The following is a 27,029-nucleotide window of genomic DNA, read 5'->3' on the forward strand; positions in this document are numbered from 1 at the left end:
TTACGCTTTCGGGGGGCCTGGGGTACATAAGACTTGTTGCCCTGGAGGGCAACATCTGGATCACTGAGGGGATGTGGGTCATTGGGTCGACATACATTAGGTCGACAATGGGAAGGTTGACCGTTTTTCGCTTTTTTTTTTTTCAAATTTCGATGCAAGTGGACATGGACACCGTGTCAGTGTACTGGGTTGGCTCGCTGCGCTTTGTCATGCTTCAGGCACATTGCCTCTTTGTGATTGGCACACTATAATATTCTCCCTCCATGCCCTAATGGGTGGTAGGGTATGACCTACCACCTGTTTTTTTTTTTGCGGAGGGGGAAAGACATGTTGACCTTTTGTCTGTCGACCTAATGCTTGTGTGAACCTTCTGACCTATTTCACGTGTCGACCTAATGCAATGTTGACCTTCAGAGTCGACCTATTGACAATGGGGCAAATGTATTATGCCTAATGAAGAAATAAAGTGGAAGGAGATAACACACCAGCGGCAGCCAATTAACTCCCAGCTGTCAGATTTCAAACAGTTGATTGGCTGCTGGCTTATTTCTTTCCACTTTATCTCAAGTTTATCTCTGCCCCTATATCACTCACTGAGGTCGGGTCCTTACACATTGAGTCTTGTCACCTGTTGGTGATCAGATATAGTGAAGCAAATCCATCCCCAAGCACAGGTTAAGAGCCGTTAAACACTGTATGGTCCTCAAGTAAGGGATCACTAACCACACCACACTTCTGAAAGGTGACGGTTGGATGGTGCTGAACTCTTCTTCACCATCAACACTGCAGCACTCCAAAAACAGAATATTTAGTACACCTAGCCTCGACCTAACCCTCAGTGTTTTATAAACATTTATTAAATGGATTTTATTTGTACTGTCTGTACTTTTATGTAGTAAAGGAAACCACAAAACCCGGTTCATACAAACACATACTGAGGAGTAAACACACAATTAATAGTTTTAGGAACTTATCTCTTATCTCTTCTAAACAACGATGGCGTGATCCCAGATTAAGTGTTGTCATAGTGTCATCGCTCACTCCTTAACCTACCTCTTCAGAGGCTGCAGACTAAACAAGAACAGGAATTGGTGCTTGTTTGTGTCAAATCCAGTATTGAAGTGAGTTAAAGTATTTGTTTTGAAGAGCGGACCGTGATGTTTGGGTATAGAGCAGCAGTGACCGGGTTCTGTTTGAAAATTCTTAATGTATAGCTTTCTGGAGGAAGATCGTAAGTGGGTGTTAGTTGAGGTCCAGAAGATGATAGTGCATTGTAGAGTAATTATGGGAGAAATTTGAAGCCTGAACTAATCCTTGAAGCTGTATTAGACGGGGATTGGACGGAGTTCTTCCATCTGGCAGCTGTAATACAAATGATGAGAATGAATACACTAAGCTATTTCACATGGCATAGGAGCGGGCCCATTGTAGAGGAGTTCCAGTGGAGTAAGTATCGCATGACATTAGTCACGAAGGCTACGTACTATTGGTATTAAACTTTTATTGTGCGTTGCTATTGCAATTATGGGCATGTAAACAGATGTTTCCTAGAAAACTCTGTTCCATTTTCGGTGTAACTTTAAAGGTCACACTCCCCGCGGTCAGGCGCCCACACTTTGCGCTGTTGAGGGCCCCAGGCTTGTAACTGCACACCTCCTGTAGCTCAGTGTTATACTAGAATGATCAGATTCTACTAACTTTTATTCCGGGAACTCTGAATACCTGCATATAGTAAATCCTACTACGGCTAAGGTAAGACATGTAAATCCCCCTATATAAAGCTACCGTACCGTGATTGCAGGAGTTCAGGAAAGAAGGGCCTGTTACTTTACTACAGTACATAAATTATTTATGCATATTGTACCTTATTTTTAGTCATTTTATAGTAGTAATCTAATCTCTTCACTTGTGCGACAAATGAAGAGATTAGATATAGTAATGGTAATCCTGGGGCAGCGTGGACAGTGTAATGCTTGGCATTACTTCCTCACTGAGGTGTCATGGGTTTGATTCCCACCATGGCCCTAACTGTGTGGAGTTTGTATATTCTCCCCGTGCTTGCGTGGGTTTCCTCCGGGTGTTCTGGTTTCCTCCCACAATCCAAAAGTATACTGGTAGGTTAATTGGCTCTTAACAAAACTTACCCTAGAATGTGTGTACATGTGGTAGGGAATATAGATTGTAAGCTCCACTGGGTCAGGGACTGATGTGAATTTTCAACTATACTCTGTAAAGCGCTGCGCAATATGTGTGCTCTAAATAAAAAACTGGTAATAAATCCTATATAAACTGATAATGATGATTGAATAGCTCCTACTAAAAGCCCTTTCATATAAAATATACTGCATCATATGGATCCTTCACCCTTTTAAAATGTGCTATCTATAATAGACTACAGTCATCCCAGCACCAAGCTGTGAAGCAAAAGAAGCTTGGAAAGTCTCACACTTGTTCCCAACACTAACACCCCCCACACACACACACACACACACACACACACACACACACACACACACACACACACACACACACACACACACACACACCCCGTAGTGTTAACTGGAGTTGGCCTGCACAATAACTGCACTTGTGCCCTCTCCTCTTATAACACCCATGATAACATCTACTATAAAATAAACTATTAGTACCTCTGAGGTTACCTTTCATAAAATCAATCTATTTTCTAATAACTTCAGAACTCATTTGATTTGTAATACTCTTCTTCTACAGTGTGGTTTTATTCCCATTATAGCTGCGATTGATAAATCATTGCTATCACTTGTCCGTGTTTCTTCATTGTTTCGATAAACTTCATTTTTTGATTAAAGTCCAAAGAAAATCGACAGTTTTAAATCCCTGTCTGTATATACGGAAAATGGGCCAGATGTACTAACACAAATATGTTATCAAACCTATGAAAACTGCTGTCCTTCTAGGTTTGACTATAGTCCCACCATGTATGCAGTATGTGGCAGGATGTATTGCATGGAGCAAGCGATGCATAATATATCCGGGCAAATGAGAGGTGTTTTATCATATAGAATAAAGTAAACCCCTTCAGGGACTACTAAACCCAAAATGCAGTTTATTTTAAATAAGCTACTAATTACTTAATATGCGTAAATGTCCCCATACCATAACAGAGAATATGTTACATTGGGTTTTATTTGCTGTGTAGTTGAAAACTGTTCTGTGATGGATTTGGCTGCAGTGGTATTGCTGACACCAATAGGTAAATGTAGTAGGGTGCAATTTATATATCTGGGTAGGGGGGAAAATAACGAGTTTGTCAAAAATGGCACATGTATTAGGGTTCGATTTGCAATAAAAATCACGTTTTGCCGTGAACAAAAAAAAAAAACCTCATCAAAAATCACATCCAGGTGTTTTCTATTTAAAAGTAAACAAATCCTAAATGTAGTAGGGTGCAGTGTTTTTTTTTTTTGTCAAATCGCACATCACACCTAACATGTGTAAAATATCACCAAAAATAGACCTGGGTCTGGCTGGCAAGTTTGACCTATGCGTGTACAGTGTTTTAGTAGAAAAAAAGTAAAAAAAAAAAACAGCCTGGGGTCCCCCCCTCCTGAGAATAACCAGCCCCCGGCTCTTTGAGGCGGCCCTGCTTCCAAAAATACAGGGGACAAAAGTAGTGGTCCCCCATAATTTTGGAACCAGGACGGGTCCAAGAGCCCGGTGCTATTTAAGGGGGAACCTCAGTCACACCCCCCCCCCCCCCCTGGATTTCTTGACCCAGGACCAGCTCAAAGAGTCTGTGGCTGGTTATGCTCTGGAGGGGGGATCCCAGGCTATGAAACTACTCCCTAATACATTTTGCCCCAAGTCTGCTCTGTAAAGGTAGAAAATCTTCCCTATAAGATCACAACTAATCTCTCCCTAAGACTTCCATATTCGTGAATGTTTTAGAGAAGTCAGTTGGAGTTTAGTGTTCCTTATTAATGTGCAGTATTTTCCCATGATAGAAGCCAACGCTGTCTTCCAACTACGTACATGCTTATCCCAAGATAAACATTCGGTACAGCCTCTTTCTTGCATTTTATATCTGTCTTGCTGACAACGTCTTTATTTTTATTTATTCTTATTGTTTAATCTATTTATTTGTTTTCCTAACGGCACTAATATGGCTCTTATGGATGGAGTTTAGATTTTTGCGACTGTTTACGTAATGAATTAAATTAAAGCCAGATGTATGCTATGTCATGGGAACGTAATTTGAATCCATGTTTGCAGTCTTTCAAAGGAAACCCAACATGAGAATTTTAGTAAGTGTTTATAAAGAAAAAAAATGTTTGTCGGCCTTGCTACAATTCATAGCTGCTGCTTAGTTCCAGCACCTAATGTAGAGCCTGTTATGTGTTAACTGGGGACCTAATGACCTCTGGGAAATCTCTAGCCTTGGGCTTCCTTTTTCTAAATGTTCTTCAAAAGCACAATGACGTTTCACTGCTGTTGTAAACTAAATGTGAGCTCCAGTGTCTCCTAATTGCTGCTGTATTTTGTATAGCTCATGATCTCTCACTCAATTTGGTATCCGTCATGACTCCAGTAGTCTCCCTTCACTATAAACATTCTTTTCTAACCGCTTGACAGGATGGAGTTTACCCATCATGTCCAGGTCAACTACCTCATTTCCCTTCATACATTTCCATTTTTACAGTATTGATGCACCCACCAATTAATGCTGGCGCATCTCGGAGGGAGGGTGCGGGGGCAGGACTCGGCGGGTGGGGTGCCCTTGCCCTATGTTGGCGTGGTAATTTAGAAAAATGACAACTCCTTCTGAATCGGTCTCCCCGTGGTGAATATGATACGAACCTTTGAGATTGATGCCTCAGTTCTGGCATCTGCGCCACACCGGTCTATGAAATTGAAGTGAAAAGTTGATTGGTTACTATGGGTATCAGCTTGTAATTGTCATTTCATATACTGTGCTAGGTAAAGTTGGATGAATAATAGCTAGAGCTGATTGTTTGACACATCTCTGAATGGGGCAGATGTATTAAGCCTGGCGCAGAGATAAACGGGAGATAAAGTGGAAGGAGATCATTCACCAGCCAATCAGCAGTGTTTGGAATATGACAGTTGGAAGTTGATTGGCTGGTGCGTTATCTCCTTCCACTTTTTCTCCAGTTTATCTCTTCGTCAGGCTTAATACATCTGCCCCATTGTGAGATTATGATGTCCTCACAGAGTTGCAGACCTTGAGATGCCGCCCTTCCAGGGGTTCTGCCCGTGATTCTATATCTAGATTAGAGTGTTACAATAGACATTGCTGTCGCTGGATGTGTGCCACAGCACTCGTCTGCCCTTTCATGTGACGGGATTCAGTAGGTTCATGTGACGGTAGACTGGATTACAGTTATTGGGTATTGTAAGGTGGTGTTGGAGCTCAGTCTCCAAATGCTAACAGCTGGGAAAAGTCCCATCATATTTAAATTGTGAATTATGTGAATCGTTGTTTCGGGCTGGCGGGGAGAGCAGGATACTTGCCCACGTTTCCAGGGGGCCCAGGAGTGCTACCTGATTTTCGTGAGCATCCTGGCCGTTCCAGGAGGGTAGTGCAAAACTTTGGTGTTTCTGGCTTTGTTTTTCTTTGTAATAGACAATTGGATGTATATATATATATATTTTTATGTTTGTAATCCAGTACACCTTTTATATATTGCAGATTAGTGTTTGTCCCTTTTTGCCTTAAAATAAAATATTTTGCACGATTTATTGCAGGCTGTTGGTTTATACTCTGTGGCGGTTTTTTTCCCTACTGCCACAAAAGGGCTGTTTTGATTTTGTTCACTTCACTGACAAGTACATGTCTAGCGAGACGCATCCTACGCTCCAGCAGCCCCGGTATGGTTTTGTACAGTAACATTAATCAGTCACACAGGTTGCAGCTTGCGGCAGCGGACGACCGGCTACTCCTAGGAAAGTGAATTGCTGTTTGCAGAGAGAAAAATAAACTAAAGCAGCACTGCAGTTACAGGACATTAAAACGCATCGAATCAGAATGTAGCATAGCTACATTCACTGAAAATCATGGGTACCCAGCGTTGTTCCATATTTATTAGAAATCAGACTTTGCATTTGGTCTTTGATTCAAGAGACTATTTTTAAATAATAAAACAAAAGAAAATGACACGGACAATGTACTGGAACACTTAAAGGTCCATACACACTACTAGATGATAAAAGGGAGGATAAGAATATATTTTTTAAACGAACCATTCATATCGTGTAGTGTATGACGCGGAATCCTGTGGGTGGATGTTCCTAGTCTGTGCACGCAGCTCATTCTTGACTAGATCGTTCAACAATGCTTGTCAGGGATGAGGTCACTGAAAGATCTCTTTTGCCCATCCAAACTTTTTCCTAAAGTGAAGTAGTCCTCCTGGGTCTTTCATGGAGCCCACTGACACTCCAATTGCGTTAAATTGTTTCATCGAACAATGATGGACTTTGACCTTGTAGTTCAGCTGGTATCTCTGAAAGTTTTTATTTTTTCAGTCCATTCTCACTATCATTCAGTTTAATCTAGGGTTGTTCCTCCCCCTCCTACGGATGCATTCAGGAAGGTTGCCTATAGGCAAAGCTGTTTGGCGATGGACTGTTTACCCAACCAATCACTGTTGGCACGGTCTCTTAATCCAATTGCTTCCTGAGACCTCTGTCCAATTGCTGCCTGAGACCTCTGCCCATACTTCCCTATGTGCCTGCCAGTACTCTGCTCTGAAATTGAAATCTAACGCTCTAAGAGGGTCTGGCCTAACTACTATGGCAGATCAGCTGTGCTGCCTTTACCATGGGAATTTTGCCAGCATCGTGCTGACTCTGCTGTCTCCTATGTGACTGCTATGTACCCTCGTCCCCTCCCTACCCTCGGCAATGTTTCGCTAAACCACTCACCACCCTCACATTAATGCCCCAGGTGCTATATATCCTTAACACATATCTGTACCCGGTACTGTCTGCCCTTGTCCTCAGCATGTTCCAACTGCTGTCTGCTCTTTCCTAAACTCTGTAATACCGGACATTTACCCCCTCTACCCCAAACTTCTCCCTGCCTCTACCGTAGCTCTACCCCAACTACTGCTTGCCCTAAACCCTCTCTACTCCATATGCCACCTAAGCCCAGCACTGTCCCAACTGCTGTCTTCCCTCATCCCCTATAATGCAGCGGGTTCCAGAAAAAGTGGAGCAGTTTTGGGTTGCAGACATTTGTGTAGCACATTTATGGGTGCTCTTTGTTCTATAATTTTACTTTAAGAGCAAGAGAGCAAGGTCCCAGTGTAAGTATCAGAGTTCAGTGCTTACTCAGAGAGTTGACTGTGAAAAGTGTGGAATAGGCTGTGATCATGGGGAGCACAATGTATAGACAAGCATCTGTTTTATGTAAGCGAACTTCAATCGTCGTCCCCCCCCCCCCCCCCCAAAAAAAAACTAAACGTGTTTTTTAATGGAGATTCAGTGGTTAAGCTTTCCAGTGTTTCCTACATGTGGAAATCCTATTCAGGTGCCTTTTTTATGTGTTTCATGTTGTTGTAACAGTTTTTTGTACATTTGCAAAGAGGGTTGGGTTATTTATTTTATTTCAGTAACTGACGTGGTAAAGGAAACGTTATAAAATCTTGTCTATTTCCGTAATAGTGTGTACACACTATGAGATTTCATTGCTCTTCGACTTAAGATTTGAGTGCTATACAATCTTTGCTAACTCTGTACTTTTTACATACAATTCATACAATCTGCACTATTTAGTCCAGGGTTGCCTACCCTCCCGGAATGGCCGGGAGGTTCCCGAAAATCGGGTCACCCTCCCGGCCCCCTGGAAAGGTGGGCAACCCTCCCGGATTCTGGGGGACCCCCCCACCCCCCCTGATTGCGGCTTCCCCCACCCCGGCCGCGGCATTTAAATTACCTTTTCTGACTATCTCCGGAGAGGGGGCGGGGCCAAAGTGTCATCGCATAGTTTAGCCCCACCCCCTCCACGGAGATCATCAAATTGAGGCACTTTCCTTCATGGGGGCAGGGCATAATGATGTCACTTAAGCCCCGCCCCCGAACTCCTGCTGAAAGTCTCCTCTCTGGGCTTCTCCCGGAGAGGAGCTTTTTAAAGTCGGCAACCCTGATATAGTCATTGCTGCCCTGTCTATCTGAGTTTCGATTTGTGCTGTCACTGGAGCGCGCATCGGGATCGCAAGGTAAAAAACCTATGCGATTTTGACTATATAGTCAAAATCTCATGCTAGATTGTACCATGTGTACACAGCATAAAGGTGCCCATACACGCACCGATTTTGCTGTGCGTTTTGTGCTAAACTGCATCGCATTGCATGCGTTATGCATGCGATGCGATCAAAAGACAGTACAAAAAGTATGTGCAGCACATACTTTTTGTACTGTGCAATGAGATGCCGCGGGAGCGCGCATCTCATATCGCATAGCATCGCACTGGGAAAATCGTGAGTGTATGGGCACCTTAAGGTTGTTCTTTTCAGTTGTCCAGGACTCTGTATACCCCTTACTAGGAAGCTCATTAGTCATTTCTGTGATGGAATTAGTCAAACCTACTGACTTCTGCACATACAGTATCCAATATTTGTGGGACTGAACAGATGGTATGCAGGGTCTCCTGAGCTGCAGTCTGACTGGCTGCGGCCATTTGGGGGCGGTGCTATGAAACATTGCTGAAAAAAGGGAGTGTCATGTCTGTTTTCTAGGCGTAGTGAGGCCAGGGTCTGACTTCCTGGCCTTGGCTACAGAGCGGCAAGGGCCAGTCTGATTAATCTCCTGGCAGCCATTTAAATGCCCTCAGAGCAGTGGGATTCAGCTTGCGCAGCAGAAGGTGGCTTCACTTTGCTTTGCTCCCGTGCAAGAAGGTCGACATGGGTTAGGTCGACAGTCAAAAGGTTGACATGGGGTTTTTCAAGTTTTTTTCGAGCTGACAGGCAGTATTTCATGCCCTACCATCCACTAGGCATGGAAGAATAAAATAGTTTGCCGAGCGTAGCGAGCCATGCGAGGGGGCGTGGTGTACTTTAACCTGTGTCTATGTCGACATTCGGGTGAAAAACCAGTAAATGCATGTAGAGCTAATGACTGTGTAACAACTTGCTGCTGACCAACTGATCCACACCCTCTGCTCCTATCTGCAATCTATCGCCACAGCTCCTTCTGTCCATATACAGCAAGTTTGAAACAGATTGAAACAGATAATTTTGCTTCCACTTTCTGTTAGTGGTCACTTTATTTAGCATTTAATCATCTCTCTCTATATATGTCTAGTGTCCGTGTGACTCCAAAACACTGCCATGGGTTGGCAGCAAGTGAAACTACATCTACTAGCCTTCAAAGCATTAGCTTTGCGTGGGCTTAGTACTGTGTATATATAGACTATGACCAGTACAAATAATAGGCCAAATGTATTAAGCCTTAACAAGTGACACTGTACCATCCAATCAGCCCCTAACTGTCATTTTTTTTTCACCGCCTGTAACATGGCAGTTAAGAGCTGATTGGCTGGTACTTGATCACTTTTTATCATCCTCCACTGTATCACTTGTTAAGGCTTAGTAAATTTGTTCCACTGTGCAGTAAAGAGAACGGTTTAAAAACAATGCACCACGCATAGAATGTTTTAATGTTTTTGTGATCATTTCCTTTCTGTTGCTTGTGCAGGTACACGAACCTTGAGAGACCTGCCAAGGCTGTCCAATGGCCCTCTCCGATATTGGAGTGACGTCACCAGATGTCTTTTGAGCAACAGTTCCCAGAGATGGCTGCTTCTTGTGTAACATCTGCAGCAAGCAATGAATAGTAATGTGCTATGAGGTACAGTAATTGCCCAAGGTCTTTTATTTTTATTTTTTTTACTAATTTTTACTGTCATTTCTATGAATTGTTAGACGCTGATCACCTATTTGTTCCTGTAAATGGAGTAAAATTACCCCATGTGGGCGCGATCTTGGTTTGGGGTTTTACCTGGTGTTCCTTTTGTAGCATCTCAGTCTGGTTCCTTCTGTAGCATCCCAATACCAGGGCGTCTCCTGAGGTGTCCATATACTGAGCCAATATGGTTGATTTTACGACCAATCAGACCAAAGCGGCTGTCCCTGACATGCCGTTGGGTCTGATGCGCTGTCCTGTGCGCAACGGACCTGAGGAGGTGGTCGGACCGGCTGCTCGGTCGACCACCCGTCCTGGGACCTCCCTCCTCTGGTGGCATGAGGGGCGGGGAGTAGATACGCATGTGATCCGTCAAAATTTCGCATGTGTGCCTGCCGCCTGTGAAGGCCCTGGGCGGCTTGCAGGGTATCGGATGTCTCGCAGCAGTGTACGGACACCTTTTACTTTTTTACATTTCAATAAAACTAAAATATACCCTTTAGAACCGAAAGTTTAATAGAGATATTTTATAGCTGCGCACTGAGACATTTAACGCTGCTGGGACCCACAGAATTGTAATTCACATTTTCGCATTCAGCTAAGCAAATCGCGCTTCTACTGTAAGTAGCATTGATTGTTGCTTATGGGATATGGGGAATTCAGGCCTTTATGAAGAGATATTTTGCATGGTTTCCCACATTTTAGGATAATCTTGCACTGCTAGGTCACAAAAGGCCCATTGTTACAGTTTAGCATTCATTCAATTTGTTTAGGTTGAGTAATAGTAGATCTCTAATGCTACAGTTATTACACCGCCAGATGTTCTCAGTACACTAGAACAGCTGATAACATTTGCTATGCTTGGATTACGGATCTGTGGGGAAATGGCAAAATGTATATATTTAGAACACATACCAAAGCAAAATGATGGCTGTAGCATTTGGATTCTGCACTTCTTTCTTATTATCAGACTTCTCTATTTGATGTTCTTTAATACGAACTAAACCTTTTTTTGTTACAAAATACTTCAGTTGAACATTGCACAAGCTTTGAGTAGAACCACGTATATGTAAACACCTCCTGTTCTTGCTCATCAGCTAGTGTGTGGGGGCATAGACGTTGGAATGACAAGATAAGCACGCTCAGTCACTGTGTAATTGCCTATTGAGTTACAAATGGTATTTTTTTAATATGAATAAGTTCTGACTCAACTAAACTATTCTTCTAGCAACAACTTTAGCTGGGAGCGTTTACGGTCAGATACTCCTCTTCAAATCCATTTGTGACAGGAGTTGTGGGCTACTTGTAAAAATGGATTTCTGCAGATGAATCATTTGTATCAGGGTTAGGAACCCTGATATTGATAAAGGCTATAAAACCAAGCATACAGATACATATATCCATGTATTTAATTTTTTTTTTTTTTTTATATGATTACGTAACTTAAGATGGCGAATTGGAACGATGGGCATGGACTGAAATAATGGGGGGGTGCATATTGTGCAGAGGCTTGATCACTTTCCATGTCAAGTGCTTCTGAAAGCAACTCCTAGGGGGTAATCAATCCCTGCTGCTATTTGGGACTGGGTCAATAGCGGCGGGCGCCTATTCGGTGCTGTCTTTCCCAACAGCATTGAAGCAGCATCTCTTCAGAACGGACCTGACTTTAAAAGCAGTCGGGCCCGTTCTGCCGAAAATGGCCATGGATTGTCGAGATCACGGCTGGATCTCGACAATCCACAGCCATTTTCGCAGAAAAGCCCCCTTTTTGCCGATCTGCAGGTGGGACGTTGAATCCCTTTCATCAATTACGAAATAATAAAAGGAGCATTAAAATGTGCAATTTACAGTAGTCTCCCATCACTTATATTTGGGTAAGTCCCGTTTATCAGGAGCCAGAGATGTCCAAGGTGGTATTTAAGTAAATGGGAGTCTCTCTCTGTAGTAAGTTGGAGCATCCAAGTTCCTCACTGTGAGACGGCAGTGAGCTGTATGGTCTCACACCAAAGGAAAGCCACCTGCCAACTGCTCACAGTGAGGTACTTGGATGCTCTATACATACACATACAGGTTGGGTATCCCTTTTTCGGATATCCCAAAACCAAAATGACTTATTAGATGCCCTTAAAAACCTATATATGTATGTAAAATTTCAGCTTTTCACTCCATGATGGTTTTTTGCAGGTGATCGGTAACACCCCTAAATTGTAGACCTCAAAACTGCATTTCTTGAGTAAAATTCCTAATACTGAGTTTAAATGTAGCCTTGTTCTACAGCCTTACTTAGCTTTCAGTAGGTTTTAATCCAGGCATGTCCAAACTATGGCCCTCCAGCTGTTGTGAAACTACAAGTCCCATCATGCTTTGCTACAGTTTTGCGATTATTGAATGCTAAAACTATGGTAAGGCATGCTGGGATGTGTAGTTTCACAGCTGGCGTGCCATAGTTTGGACATGAGTGTTTTAATCTATTTGAGTTTAGAGATGCTCCTTCCAGCAGCAGCCACTGTAACAGCGGTAGAGGTCTTCAGCGTTAGAAACAGAATTTGACGGCCATCTAGTCTGCCCCTTTTATTAAACATGTTACCTCAAACCATATTTGATCCTTATTTTTTTGTAAGGATATCAATTTGCCTATCCCAAGCATGTTTAAATTGTTCTACTGTATTTGCCTCTACCACCTCTGATGGTAGGCTATTCCACTTACCTGCTACTCTTTCTGTGAAGTAATTCTTCCTCAGATTTCCCCTGAATCTTGCTCCCTCTAGTATTAGTTCATGTCCTCGTGTTCTGTTGCTCCTCTTCCTGTACCTTGTTAAAACCCTTGATATATTTGAAAGTTTCTATCATGTCCCCCTTTCCCTTCTCTGCTTCAAAGTATACATATTAAGATATTTTAGTCTTTCCTGGTACATTTTGCGATGTATGCCATGCACCATTTTAGTTGGAGATATGGCCTCCAGAACTGAACACAGTACTCTAGATGAGGTCGTACCAATGACCTATACAGTGGCATTATTACCTTGGCATTACCCTATGATTGGGGAACGGATTTCCCCACTACTATTTGTCATGGTTTTTTTTTGTCAAATGTGGGACATTATCTATTTCCACTGCAATTTCCCTACCATCCATATCTAGTTGTCCATTAAGCGACCGAGCCAGATTACTGCCCCAATTCATATGATTATGCCCCCCCCCCCCCCCACCCCATTACTACCCCTATTTCACATGATCAGAACACATTGATGCCCGCATTCAACTTACTGGTGGATAGTGCTGATGTGGTCATGAATTTTTTATTCTAGACCCATTGGTATTCATTGCTAATAATGAAATTAATGAAACAGATTCCCCGGTCAGCTGTGTTTTTCCTGAGATAAAAAGGGACCCACTGTGTCAGCTGAACCGATGAAAAATAGTTTCCGTAATACTGTATTTCAATTCCCCTTCCGTGGCTCCCATTCACCCAGTAGGGTGCAAACGTTTAGATTTACCTCTTTAATAACAATTTGTTACCCTCTTTCACAGTCCGTTTTCAAGTCAGTTTGAAGCATCTGGAAGATATTATGGTGTAAAATAGGAAGTTTCTGTTTTCCACCGTCAGCACACGGGATGCTGTGTGTCAGTTTATTTGCTTTGTAAGCACTGAGGAAATGTTCCAGATCTCCTTGCTTGAAGCTTTCTTGCACATTTTGTTTTTACAAAGTGAAAAGTGAAATAATCTGCGGTTTTGCAGGACTATTGCGTTTCTCTGACTGACCGTTACACGTTTCTCATCTTCTATTTATATATTTTTCTCCCAGTCCCTGTTTTTATATATAGGCTCACACAGCTTTGTGGGAACATGAATCTTAATTTTGTTTGGTGTGTAATGTGTTTTCACTGCTGTTGCTATGACGACAAAGACATTTTGCTTTTGACACATGTACTGTATAATTTACGACTGAACAACCTACATATACACGGTTTATATGTACAAAACCTTGTCCTGTTAAATGAGAACTTAGAATGCATTTTGTTAGCATGACCAGTGTTCGGTTGATCAACATTAACATTCTAGTTTATCCGGTGTGTTTATGGGGCTTTAAAAACACATCCTGAATCTATTGTGTCCATACATAAGTATGCGCAAAGTGAGCCTCATTCAGATGCGGTCACAAATACAACGGTATAGCAACTGAGCGATTTATTAGTAGACTATGCATGTCTCTGCTTTTCTTGTGTTGCCTCACCATTACGTCATTCAAAAAGATTGCTGATACATCTGCAATTATCACATGTTTTGTAGTATGTGTAACATAGTTGACATTTGACCTTTAGGACCATATAATGGTACCAAATAGAAACCGTCATTTCATAGAGTCTACATTGGATATCTGATGTTATCAAGATTTTTTTCAGCTCTCAGAAAATCATGGATTGTGAGTACCTAGCTTGTATGAGGCTTACAATATAATCTTATAATCTTATTATACTGGATAGTCAAGCTGCATTCGTGCCTATGGAAACATGTTCCTGATGTACACCCTGCTGTCCAGCCATAGCTCCAGGACTGCTACATTACATGTAGCCTGAGTATCTACCCTTCCCCTGATATGTGCAATCAACAGATGGGGTTTGTGATTGGTCCTCTTGCTCAACCACCCTCTCCAGTTCCCCTCCACCCTCTCCAGTTCCCCTCCACCACCAATTGAAGATGCTTGATGACATTCCAGATTCTTTATTAACCATTTCTTATATAGCGCAGCATATTCCGTTGTGCTTTATAAAAGGAGACAGTGATGCAATAAATTTGGTATTTACAGACTGTCAAATGGTAGGAGGTCCCTGCTCGCAAGCTTACAATCTATAGGGAAATAGGCATTGATACATAAGGATACTGTATTCTTTATTGCATTAATTCCACCAGAATGCAAGGTTCCTGGTGTGCTGTATGATACGGTGACCCAGCAGTTTGGCCATGGTCAGGAGGATGTAAAAGTGAAAAAGAAAGAGTGGATATTTATGGACGGTACAGTGGGGATGTGATTAGATAGGAAAGGTATATGAATGTTAAGTGGCTGGTTCTTTAATAAAGAAGTGACAAATGGCCGCATGTAGAATTTCCCATGTTTTTGGATAAGTGGCGAGGGCAGGTTAACCCTTTAAGTACATCTGAGATGTGCATAATATCCACTAAAAATGCCAGCTTCGCTCGCATTTGTTATATCAATTCAAATAAATAATGGTCCGTAAAAAAAAAAAAAGATTATATTTCCTATACAAGGTAAACATTACAGGTCATTATGATAATTAAAAATGTTTGCTTAGCAATTTTCACACCAATGTTGACAAATTCACTTGTTAATCAAAGGGATGAGGAAATTATTTTCTCAATGGTGGCTATAACAAGAAAAAATGGGATGCAATCAAATTATCTAGTCAAAATACTGACACACTCAAAATGCCAACATCCATTATGCCAACTTGATCTAAATGCAGGCACTGGTCAAAATGTTGACAGTTGAAAAAGTCAAAATGGATTTTTCATAATTTCTTTCTTTGAAAATTACTTGTTCTTGCTTGACTATCCAAGTGGGCATAGAGTTAGATTTATAATCATGTGTTTGAAGCATGGCGAGGGGACGCGGTACACTTTAACGTTGTATATGTTGACATAGACAATGAAAAAGTAAACTTTTTGTCAATATTGAAAAAAAATAAACTCTGGTGGGGTGCATGCTTGTACCCCAATCTATTTATAGTATTAAAAGATCTTCAGTTATTTTTTTTATTATAAATCTAAATTAAGTTTATTAAAATCCTAAAGTCCGTTATCAATCCTATTGGCACAATAAACGAGATGTTGTTAATATTCGCAGGCTATTAGCTATATTTAATGATTTAGGGTTTCATTTAAAATTCACTTAGATTTATAATAAAAATACTATTTATAATATATACTAATATAATTAGATTGGGGTTCAAGCATGCACCCCACCTGAGTTTCTTTTATTTTTTTTCAATATTCACATATCATATCTTGGGGGGGCACCACTGACCATCACTAAACAGCTAAAGGACCTAGGGGGGAAGATTGCATAGTGATGTAAAATAGAGGATCCCTCTATAATAATAGTCAGTTATGACCCCATCTCTCATAAAAATGTATATCAAATTCTGATTAATAGTGCGGATTTCCCCCCAAAAAACCTTCTCTCTACAAAACATTTTAAATGTCTGCATTTTGGTCGTGTCGGAATTTTGACCATCAGTCAATAGTGGTCAGTATTTTGACTGTAGGTAAATTATACTGAATCCAGAGAAATTCTATATCCGGGTCGTGAATTGAACATTGCTGTACACTATATGCAGTATGATAATTACCCTTTAACACCATGAACTTGTGGACCACAATATATCACTGAGCTTTGTCTTTTTTTACTACTAGCTTAAATGAATAAATAATGATATATGGTCTATTTATGCTTGAGGTATTGCCATTCAGACTCCTAGAGATGATGTGTGTCTATACTATGATCAATTACTTTCCCTATACCAGGAAGAGTTTGATGTATAGTTGGTAATGATCTTTCCTAGAACTGCTTGGCAATGAGACCACAGCTTACCGGGGCACGAATAAACATCCGTGGGTGTTGGATTGCTCACAGACAATGTTTGGGTCGACAGTCATTCAATCGACCGCGAAAGGCCAATATGGTCCACACAAGCAAATGGTCTACATGACTTTTTAAAAAAAAATTTGTATCCTTGCCAATACCTGCCAATACCTGCGCATTGGACCCACAATTAGTGTACTACATGAAATCCCATTACTAGCTACGATTCACTAGCGCTGCATTCGGCACACTTTACCCTTCACAGTGGGAGTCCATGTGGATGGTGAAGTATCGACCTTGCACATGTTGACCTTTTGGTGTAGACCTATTGACCTAGACATTGTCTGTCCACCATCCAGATCCCAACTAAGAGGGTAGCTCTATACACGTACAACTACAGAGCTTATTTATAGAGCATACGCAGGGATTTTTCTAGATAAAATTATCACTTCTCCGCATTACACAACAGTGGATTTTTGTTTTGCTTTATTTTGCATCCACGGGTCTCTCTCCATTCATTTCTGAAGTTGCATAAAAAAAAAAAGAAAAAAAAAAAGATCTATAGTACCTTTTCAATGCTTGCGTTAAAAACTAAAGGACCCCATACACAGGTCCGATTTGACCTGATTTAATCAGATCGGGCCGATTTATATTGAATGAAAATAGGCCAAATCTGATGTTTGACATCCAATCCGTGTTTCCATGTGCATCGGATTGGAACCTCCAGATCATATTTGGATAAAAAAAAAGAAAAACATTTTTTTTTCATAAGCATGCTAAAAAAAAAGTATAAAATGACCAAAAAAATTGCACATAAGAATAAAACAAGAGTACAATAGTCACAAAGGACAAATAAATTTTAGCCCTTTTATTCAGATCTGATCGCAGTACAAATTTGTTCTCAAAATGGGCAAAACATGTGGTTAAACCAATGGTTAAAATGAATATATAGACCATAAGGGGTTTGTTTACTAAGATTGGAATTCTATTAAAGATTGGATGTTTCTGTGGGCAACCAATCTGATTCTATCTCTTATATTCCAGATGGTGCCTAATAAATAAGTAGATACTAATTGGTTGCTATGGGCAACATCCTATCTTAGTAAATAAACCCCTAAGTATCCATTGAATGGCATCACTGAGGAGATCCAAGTGCAATCTGGCAATCTTAATGTGTCCGACATTATATGCGCCACATAGATAATAGCGCGTTATTGAGGCAGTCCGGCTATGGAATTCATTTAAATGTGGGGTTTTATTTATATTTAAGCTGTTGGCAGTAGTTCTGTGTGTACATGTAATTATAGAGTATTTTACAATCACTCAGATTGATTTGGATAGGTTATCACTTGTTGTATAAAGATACTTCATTTAGTACAAAATGACAGTTATTGCAGTTCCCTCCCTGACCCTTCTGATGTAATAACTGGTCTGAAGCTGTTCCAGGCAAAACAAGTGCTTAAGGTTAGTACTGCGGCCCGGACTGGGGAAGAAAATGAATGCATTTGCAGAGATTAGGAATATCCAATTACTTTACCTTTCCAGGTTTCAAAGATGAATGTGTCAACTATGGTAATGAATACAGACAATTGGAGGAACATAGAATTGCATGGAGGCTAAGGCTTTGACCTGTGAAAGGTTATAATAAGCAGTGTAATAAAACCTGGGCATAGCCAGATTCTCTCAGGCTCCTAGGTCTCCTCATAGTATGTAACTATCCTTAATCCTTGAGTAAGATATAAGGATTCTATCCTGTAACCACACTAGCACGGACGGTGTAATGGTTAGCATTACTGCCTCACAGCGCTGAGGTCATGGGTTTGATTCCCACCATGGCCCTTACTGTGCAGAGTTTGTATATTCTCCCCGTACTTGCACGTGTTTCCTCCGTGTACTCCAGTTTCCTCCCACAATTCAAAAATATACTGGTAGGGTAATTGGCTTCCATCAAAATTAACCCTAGAATGTCTGTGTGCGCGTGTACATGTGGTAGGGAATATAGATTGTAAGCTCCACTGGGGCAGGGACTGATGTGAATGTTCAACTATACTCTGTAATGCGCTGCGGAATATGTGTGCGCTATATAAGAAACTGTTAATAAATAAATATATAAGATTTTGTTTACAAGCACTACCTAGATTATAATTTTTATTTTTTTTTTGTTTCTGAAAGAGATTATGAAGGGGTGGGGGGTATTTGATAAATAGCTATATTTTAGTTTTTAGTTTCCTCAATCTGTCTCTTGTAAAATCATTGTTCCAATATATGTCAGACCCTTGAATGCTTTCAGTCCATATGTGGCATGTTTTATATGGTAGTGACATCTGTCCATTGGAAGCTGCTAGAAGTCTCCTCGCATCACATCATGGAGTTCCTCTGTCATAGCTAGGGGGTCATTTGCGGAGGATAACTACCAGAGTATTTACTGTGTCTTGGTGCCCATACCCCTCAAGCTCGATGTCTCCCTCATGTTCTGTCACATCCAACTTGCCTGTGACACATAATACAAAGCACTTCCTTTTAAGTTGGAGGAAAACCTGATACTTCATACAAATGAATGGTTCAGTAAGCGGTTTATTCAGCCAGATTGTTGGTATGCGGTTTATTCAGCCAGATAATATGAATTCCTTTTTTGAGGCGCTGTTCCATTTTATTGAGAAATAGTTCACACAGAAATGATCTATACAGTATGTAGCAAACTCACAGCGACTATTCCACACATTAATACCCCTTTCAGACATAACAGCAAATTACCGGGTGAAGCAGTTCTACCCGGTAATTTGTGTAGTATGAAAGGGTCTTAAATCCCGGGTCACTGACCCTACTTTTTACCAGGCTCGTCGACCCTTTCGCTCTACACAAATAACCCGTGTTTCTCCTTCATACTTCATGGCAGCCATTACATTGGGTTCATCCCTCTCTCCTCTCCAATTAGACAGGTAGTTTTTTCCCCTTAGGATCCAGCCCCTTCCTCTATATAATCTGGCACCTCCCTTCAGACCGTAGTCTTTTTCCTGTCTCCTTCTGTCTGTGACAGGTAGTCAGTTAGAGTTTAGTTTGTTGTTTTTTATATACCCGGTAGGCTGGTTGTGCGACCGGAGACCTGGGCGGGCAGGCTGGCGGTGCCTAAGCCTAAAATATGTCCGTGGGCCGGCGGCAAGGACATTATAGAACCCACAGCGTCCCTCCCTGCATACTGCATGTGTGTATCACCTGTCTGCCGGCTCCTGCGTGGTCCCAGCGTTCGGATGCAGGCTCCGGCTTCCTGCGCTGGTTAGCGCTGAGTCTCCCCGGCAGTCAGGACGGCGTCAGTGGCGAGCGCGTCACTTCCGACGGATGCACGCGGCGTGCGGGTCACGGCCGCGTGCGTTCCAGCTAGGCGGAAGTGCACGCCGGGTTGGCGCCAGCAGCAGAGAGGGGGACGCCGGCTGCTGCTGCGGCAGCGTGTATTAAAAGGCGCCTGGCCGGTGTTACAGGCGCAAGGCTGGTCGGCTGCAGGAGCGCTTTTTTGGAAACAAGCCAGGTTATTGCCATGGAGGATGCCTCTCAGAAGGGGGTTACACCGCCGCCCAGGTAAGTCCTCTCAATGAGGACACGCTGTTTTAGCATGCCATATTGCAGTCAGGTAGTTAGTATCTTTCTTTCTTGTCTTGTAGTGTGCCTTCAGTGCCCAGAAAGAAAGTGGCTAAGACCAAGAATACTAAAATCTGTCCAGGATGTGATAGAGCCTTTGTGGGAGAGACAGTACTATGTTTAGAGTGTCTGACAAAAAAGGATGTTGGTATGAATATATCTGCCCAGTTGGCTGAAATGAGAGACTGGATGAAGAAAAACTTTATTTCCAAAGGAGAGTACGCAGGGAATAAGAGGTCCAGGTCCCAGACTAGCCTTGATAAAGATGATGGTGATGTGTCAGTGCATGATGATGCGGACAAGGAGGAGTCTGGGGGCTCATCAGCTGAGTCAGGCGAAGTTTTGGAGGACGAGCGTCTATTTAATGTGGAGTTGGTAGAAGCAGTGCTTAAAAATCTCTACAGGACACTTAACTATAAGCAGCCTGCAAAATCCGAGTTTGACGCATTGTTTGAGGATCGTTCTAAAAAAGGGAGATCTTTTCCGGTGCATAAGGTTGTGAAGGATATCCTGGCTAAAGAGTGGCAGGGTGTCGACAAGAGAGTGGGGTCGACTAAGAGAATTCAAAAGATGTTTCCCATTGAGGATGAAGAGTTCATTAAGTGGTGTAATATACCTAAAGTCGACGCAGCAGTGTCAGAAGTGACGACTCGTACTACCATTCCTCTTGAGGATGGGGCGTCACTGAAAGACGCTATGGATAAAAAAATGGAGAGCGCTCTAAAGAGACTACATATCTCTGCCTCAGTCTCGTTAAAATCAGGTGTGGCTATGGCCTCCCTGTCTCGGGCACTCAGGATTTGGTGTTCGGCATTGCAGGAGGACATACAGGAAAAGGTTTCCCGTGATCAAATCAGTAAAAGTCTTACCCAGGTGCAGCTGGCAGTGGACTATATGTGTGAGGCTTCCCTAGATGGTCTTGATTTTGCAGCAAAATCCCTGACATCAGGGTTGGTGGCCCGTAGGGCCTTATGGCTTAAGTCATGGGCGGCAGATTCCCATTCGAAGAACAAGCTAGCAACGTTGCCTTATGAGGGTGCTTTCCTTTTCGGCAGTCGTTTGGATCAGATGATTCAAAGAATGTCAGGCGGTAAATCAGTCAGATTACCACAGGACAGAAGAGGGAGATTTTTCTCAAATTCTTCCAGACAAGCGTATAGGCAAGCCAAGTCCTACAGGCCTGGTAGGTCTGCCCGGGACAGATATACGCAGGGGACGTCCAGAGCCTTTTTTCGGCAATACGTCAAGAAAAGAGGCGAAAGTTCGGGAACCACACAGAAGCAGTGACGGTGGTCCCGTGGTGGAGCAAGCCCAGGTAGCAGGAAGGCTGTTGGGCTTTGCTCGCGTCTGGGAACAAACCGTCCGGGACAGATGGGTTCTGGAGGTAGTCAGGATTGGCTATCACCTAGAGTTCATGTCAAAGCCAAGAATGGCGAAATTTTGTGTTTCAGAGATCCCAGTTTCGAAGATAGAAAGGGAAGCTCTAAATTTAAGTTTAAAGGGACTCGTCGCATCAGGAGCGGTGGTGAGGGTCCCGAAGGAAGAGGAAGGAACCGGGTTTTACTCTCGTCTCTTCATAGTCAGCAAGAGTTCTGGAGGTTACAGAACTATATTAGATTTAAGAAAATTAAACTTGCGCATAAAGAAAAGAAAGTTCCACATGGAGACTACAAAGTCAATCTTAATGGGGTTAAAAAGAAACGATTTCATGGTCTCCATCGACCTAAAAGACGCCTACTTCCATATTCCCATCTCCCCAGACGACAGGAAATATCTGAGATTCTGCGTAGGTCACGATCACTTCCAGTTCACCTGTTTGCCCTTCGGTCTCACCTCGTCACCAAGGGTCTTCACCAAGGTCCTGGTGGTCCTGATAGAAGAACTGAGGAAAAGGAAGGTCATGATATGGGCATATCTAGACGATCTGTTGATCGTGGCACCTTCGGAGGAAGAGGTGGTCACAGCAAGAGACTACACAATTCGGTTTCTCCAAAAACACGGATGGCTGTTAAATTGGGAGAAGAGCTGTCTAGAACCAACGCAGAGTCTCCAGTTTCTGGGGGTATTGGTGGATACCGTGAGGTTTCAAGTATCCTTGTCCACAAAGAGGTGCGAGAAAATCCAGCAGCTAATCTCGAGAATCTACGAAGAGGATCGGGTGTCCCTCAGGTCAGCAATGAGTCTCTTAGGGATGATGGCATCCACGGTGGACATAATCCCATGGGCCAGATGGAGGATGAGGCCTCTCCAGTGGTCCCTTCTAGGTTACTCGAGAAGACTGGTGCCACTAGAAAGGAGGATAAAGATCTCAGAGGCAGCCAAAGAGTCCCTAAGATGGTGGGAGACCGATCAGCTGGTGCCAAGAAAATCTTCACTGGCAAGTCCCCGTTACAAAGTGATCACCACAGACGCCAGCGCTACAGGTTGGGGGGCTCATGGTCTGGGCAAGACATGTCAAGGTCAGTGGTCCCGGCACGAGGCAGAGTTCTCCTCAAATCACAGAGAGCTAAGGGCCGTGTGGAAGGCAATCGAATTCTTCAGCGAAGAAGTCCAAGGGGCGCATCTGCGCATTTTTTCGGACAACGCCACTACCGTCTCCTATGTCAACAGACAAGGAGGTACACGGAGTCACGGGCTCTTAGAAGAAGTGCGGAACATCATGTGCTGGTCCGAGGAAAATCTGTTGTCCATATCAGCGCTCCATGTGCTGGGGGAAGACAATCAGCTGGCAGACTATCTGAGCCGCACAAGCGTGGTGCCTGGCGAGTGGGAACTGAAGGACTCAGTGTTTCAGGAAGTAGTAGAGCAATTCGGTCAACCAGAGGTGGACCTCATGGCGTCAGCAGTCAACAAGAAGTTGCCACAGTTCTACTCACGGTACCCGGCCTGGGGATCGAGCGGAGTGGACGCCCTATCACAGAGTTGGGAGTTTCACCTGGGGTATGTGTTCCCCCCAATTTCCCTCATTCACAGGACATTGTGGAAGATCAGAACGGAGGGGGTCCAAGTCATAGCTATCCTTCCCTACTGGCCCAGGAGGGCTTGGTTCCCCATGTTAGAGAGCATGGCGATTGCAGGTCCAGTATTTCTTCCGGTGACTCAGGATCTGCTCAGGCAGGGCCCAGTTTACTGCCAAGAGCCTCACAAATTGAATTTAGCGGCCTGGAAATTGAACGGCGGCAACTAAAAGACAAGAATTTATCCCCAGAAGTCATTGAAGTACTTCTCCAAGCGAGAAAGAAGGTGTCGTCAGAGATCTATTACAGAATATGGCGGGTGTTCGCAAATTGGTCCAAGGGCAAGTTTACCTTTCCTAAAGCAAATATTCCTCAAGTGTTACAGTTTCTTTGTGATGGTCTTAACAAAGGGCTGTCGGCTTCGACACTCAAGGTCCAGATTTCGGCGCTGAGTGCGCTGCTAGACAAGAAACTAGCAGAACATAGTTTAATTAAAAGGTTTTGTCAGGCTCTCAGGAAGATCCGGCCTAGAGTTAGGTCAATAATCCCCCAGTGGGATCTTAATTTGGTTTTGAATGGACTAATGGAGGCTCCGTTTGAGCCGTTGGACAGAGCAAAGTTAAAGTTTCTAACATGGAAGATGTTATTTTTAGTTGCAATAACTTCAGCAAAAAGAGTGGGAGAGATTCATGCTCTGTGCATTAAAGAACAGTATTTGAAGATTTTCCCGGATCGGGTAGTGCTAAGAACTAGGCCGGCTTTTCTACCCAAGGTGGTTTCCTCAGTTAATCTAAGTCAAGAAATAATTTTGCCTTGTTTTTTCCAAAATCCTCTGACGAAGAAAGAGGAAAAATTGCATACCCTAGATGTCTTGAGAGCTATCAAGATTTATCTACACAGGACGGCAGGGTTCAGGAAGTCAGAAGCGTTATTCGTGATTCCCCAGGGGGCAAAGAAAGGGTTGGCTCCATCAAAGCAATCAATGTCAAGGTGGCTAAAGGAAGTAATTGCATTCACTTACAAGAAAGTGGGTCGTGAAGTTCCGGAAGGCATTAAGGCTCACTCAACAAGGGCAATGGCGGTTTCTTGGGCGAGAGAGGCCAAAGTTTCAGCTAAAGAAATTTGTCAAGCAGCCACCTGGTCTTCCTTGCATACCTTCTCTAAGCATTATGCATTGGATGTCGCGGGCTCAAGCTTTGGAAGTGAGGTCCTTAGACAAGTCTTGGCTTGAGGTATAGTATAACCCACCCTACTGCTTTGGTACATCCCAATGTAATGGCTGCCATGAAGTATGAAGGAGAAAGCAAGGATTATACTCACGATAATACCTTTTCTTCGGAATACTTCATGGCAGCCCAAAAGTTTGTTGGCCCTCCCTGTTTGTGTTTTTTCCCTAGGATCAGGACGGAGACAGTCAAAGACTACGGTCTGAAGGGAGGTGCCAGATTATATAGAGGAAGGGGCTGGATCCTAAGGGGAAAAAACTACCTGTCTAATTGGAGAGGAGAGAGGGATGAACCCAATGTAATGGCTGCCATGAAGTATTCCAAAGAAAAGGTATTATCGTGAGTATAATCCTTGCTTTTCAGAAAATTACCGGGTTGACCGTTTTTAACACGGTAGTTTGCTGCTACATGTGAAAGGGGGTCAGACTGCAACCGGCAAAATGACCCGGCACTGAAAATGCCAGATAATTGCTGGGTCGCATCTCTGAAAGGGGTATTTCATTTGCACGCAGTGTCCAGGTTAACGGCTCTGCAAATTTGTCCAAGTATATCGGTGTATGATATTCTCATCCTGGTTTTGAAGTAGGTTATTAATGGGACTGGAAGCAAAGCAAGTAACTATGCACCTTGGTAGAGCAGTGCTGTGCTGCAGGTGAACAATGGGTCTGATTCCGTAAGGATCGCATAAACACTAGTTTTGCCGGTTACATTGACCATTAATATGAATTGATCCTAGTCCACCAAACCCCCTGCAAGTGTCCTGAGGCACCCCAGGGAGCCTAGGCACACAGTTTGGGAACCACTGCTCTAGGGATTAATCTGTGGCTGTCCTTGTAAACCAGGTACTGTTCTCCGAGCATCCCATTCCCATCCCCCCTACATCTAAGGTGACCGTCCTACCTTGCGGTTAACTTCACGTAAGGCCATTAACCTCTTGTGGGTTTATCTATGTGTATTGATTATTGCTTTCATTTATTCAGTGCAGAGTCGCCTATGGTCGTGTGTGCACCAAGTTAATGAATGATTCTGTACATTGTGTAGGTTAGTGACAAGTGCGTTTTTTTAATTCCATTTCAAGAAAAAAAAATTGCTACCCACACGGTTTATAACACCAGCGGAAAATAAATTGACTCTGAATGCTGAGCTTAATGGCAGAAAGGAATCTTTATATTATTTGAAAAAAGGTTTTACTTATTAAAATTTAATTTGCTCATGGGCTCTGCTTAAGTAGTACAGTTTCTAGCAAATGTCTATAATTAGATTAGGAGCCTTCTAATCGCTGGTGACAGTATCAGAGCCCCTGTGAGCATGTGCTACATTCTGCATGGATCGCTCTCCCATTGGCTGCTGATGTTGCTACTTACTTACTCCCATAGGTTTTCTCTTTAATCCTTTTCATGCTGCATTAGAGACACAGATGAATTGTGTGCTTCCGTAGCGGTGATGGTGCTTATGGCAGAGAGTAGAGGAGACCCTCCGGTGAGAGACATCACTTTCCCTTGTGCTATAGTACCAGTTTGGGGCACTTGACAGCAAGCAGAGGACAAAAGCGAGGGTGCATCTGCCCGTTCTATGACTATTTGTGCTGGGATACAGGCAAGCATACATCCAGTGGTGCTGATCATGTATTCTGTTTGAAGTGCTGTGTTATTAATGTGACTTCTATTATGCTCGGATTATAAAAGCAGAGGAAGTAAGGTGAAGCTTGTTTCCAGCATATTGGCTTTGTTGGCCAGTTACTATGGTTGTTTCTTTATGTTAACTTTTTAAACATACAATGGGATATTTATTTTTATTTTGTATTACATGTGTATTATATAGAGGTATATTTTATATATAAAAAAAAAATATAGATCTCTGTCGCTGGACTGTCTGCCGCTCTTGCTCCGTTGCTGGTCTGTCTGTCGCGCTCTCTCTCTCTCTCTCTCTCTGTCGCTGGTCTGTCTGTCGCACTCTCTTTCTCTCTCTCTGGTCTATCGCACGTTCTCTCTCTCTCTCTCTCTCTCTCTCTCTCTCTCTCTCTCTCTCTCTCTCTCTCTCTCTCTCTCTCTCTCTCTCTCTGGTCTGTTGCGCTCTCTCTCTCTCGTGTCTGTCTATCGCTCTCTCGGTCTGTCTGTCATGCTCGCTCTCTCTCTCTGTCGCTGGTCTGCCTGTCGCTCTCTCTCTCGTCTCTGTCTGTCTGTCTCTCTGTCTGTCTGTCGCTGGTCTGTCTGTCGCTCGTGCTCTGTCGCTGGTCTGTCTGTCGATCGCGCTGTCGCTGGTCTGTCTGTCGCTCGCGCTCTCGCTCTGTCGCTGGTCTGTCTGTCGCTCTGTGTGTGTTATGGGGTAATGCTGTATGTATGTGTACAGAACTAATTAATTGATATTAATATGTCTATAGATTGGAATGTAGTTCCATTTTATCTCACTGGTTAATAGAATTTATTGAGCAATTTGTTTTATGAATTGTATGTTTGTTTTGGTTTTATTTGCCCATATATACAGTTTACAGTGTAATTATTTTAAAGTGTGTGTGTGTGTGTGTGTGTATATATGTGTATGCTCACCTACACCTTGAAAACGGGGACCTGATCCCCGAAACGTCGGATTTCTTTGCATTTATGAAATAAATGCTAATTGACTTTTTACAAGACCCTTGAGTGCCGCAGCTATATATATATATATATATATATATATATATATATATATATATATATATATATATATATATA

General features: G+C 42.8%; 1 protein-coding gene across 4 annotated transcripts in view; it reads left to right on the plus strand.

Moving 5' to 3' along the window:
* FAM110B (family with sequence similarity 110 member B) overlaps window positions 1–27,029 on the plus strand; it is a 119,800-nt gene that overhangs the window by 27,077 nt on the left and 65,694 nt on the right. For 2 of the 4 annotated variants that reach the window (XM_083187127.1, XM_083187128.1), the window contains exon 2: window positions 9,694–9,846. The gene's annotated coding sequence lies outside the window, so the exon portion shown is untranslated. Of the gene's footprint in view, window positions 1–9,693; window positions 9,847–25,689; window positions 25,915–27,029 lie in introns of those variants that run through there. The other 2 variants (XM_083187130.1, XM_083187131.1) reach the window with 2 other exon arrangements.

The sequence above is a fragment of the Crinia signifera genome, chromosome 5, assembly GCF_055691185.1.
Source record: "Crinia signifera chromosome 5, ASM5569118v1, whole genome shotgun sequence".
NCBI lineage: Eukaryota > Metazoa > Chordata > Amphibia > Anura > Myobatrachidae > Crinia > Crinia signifera.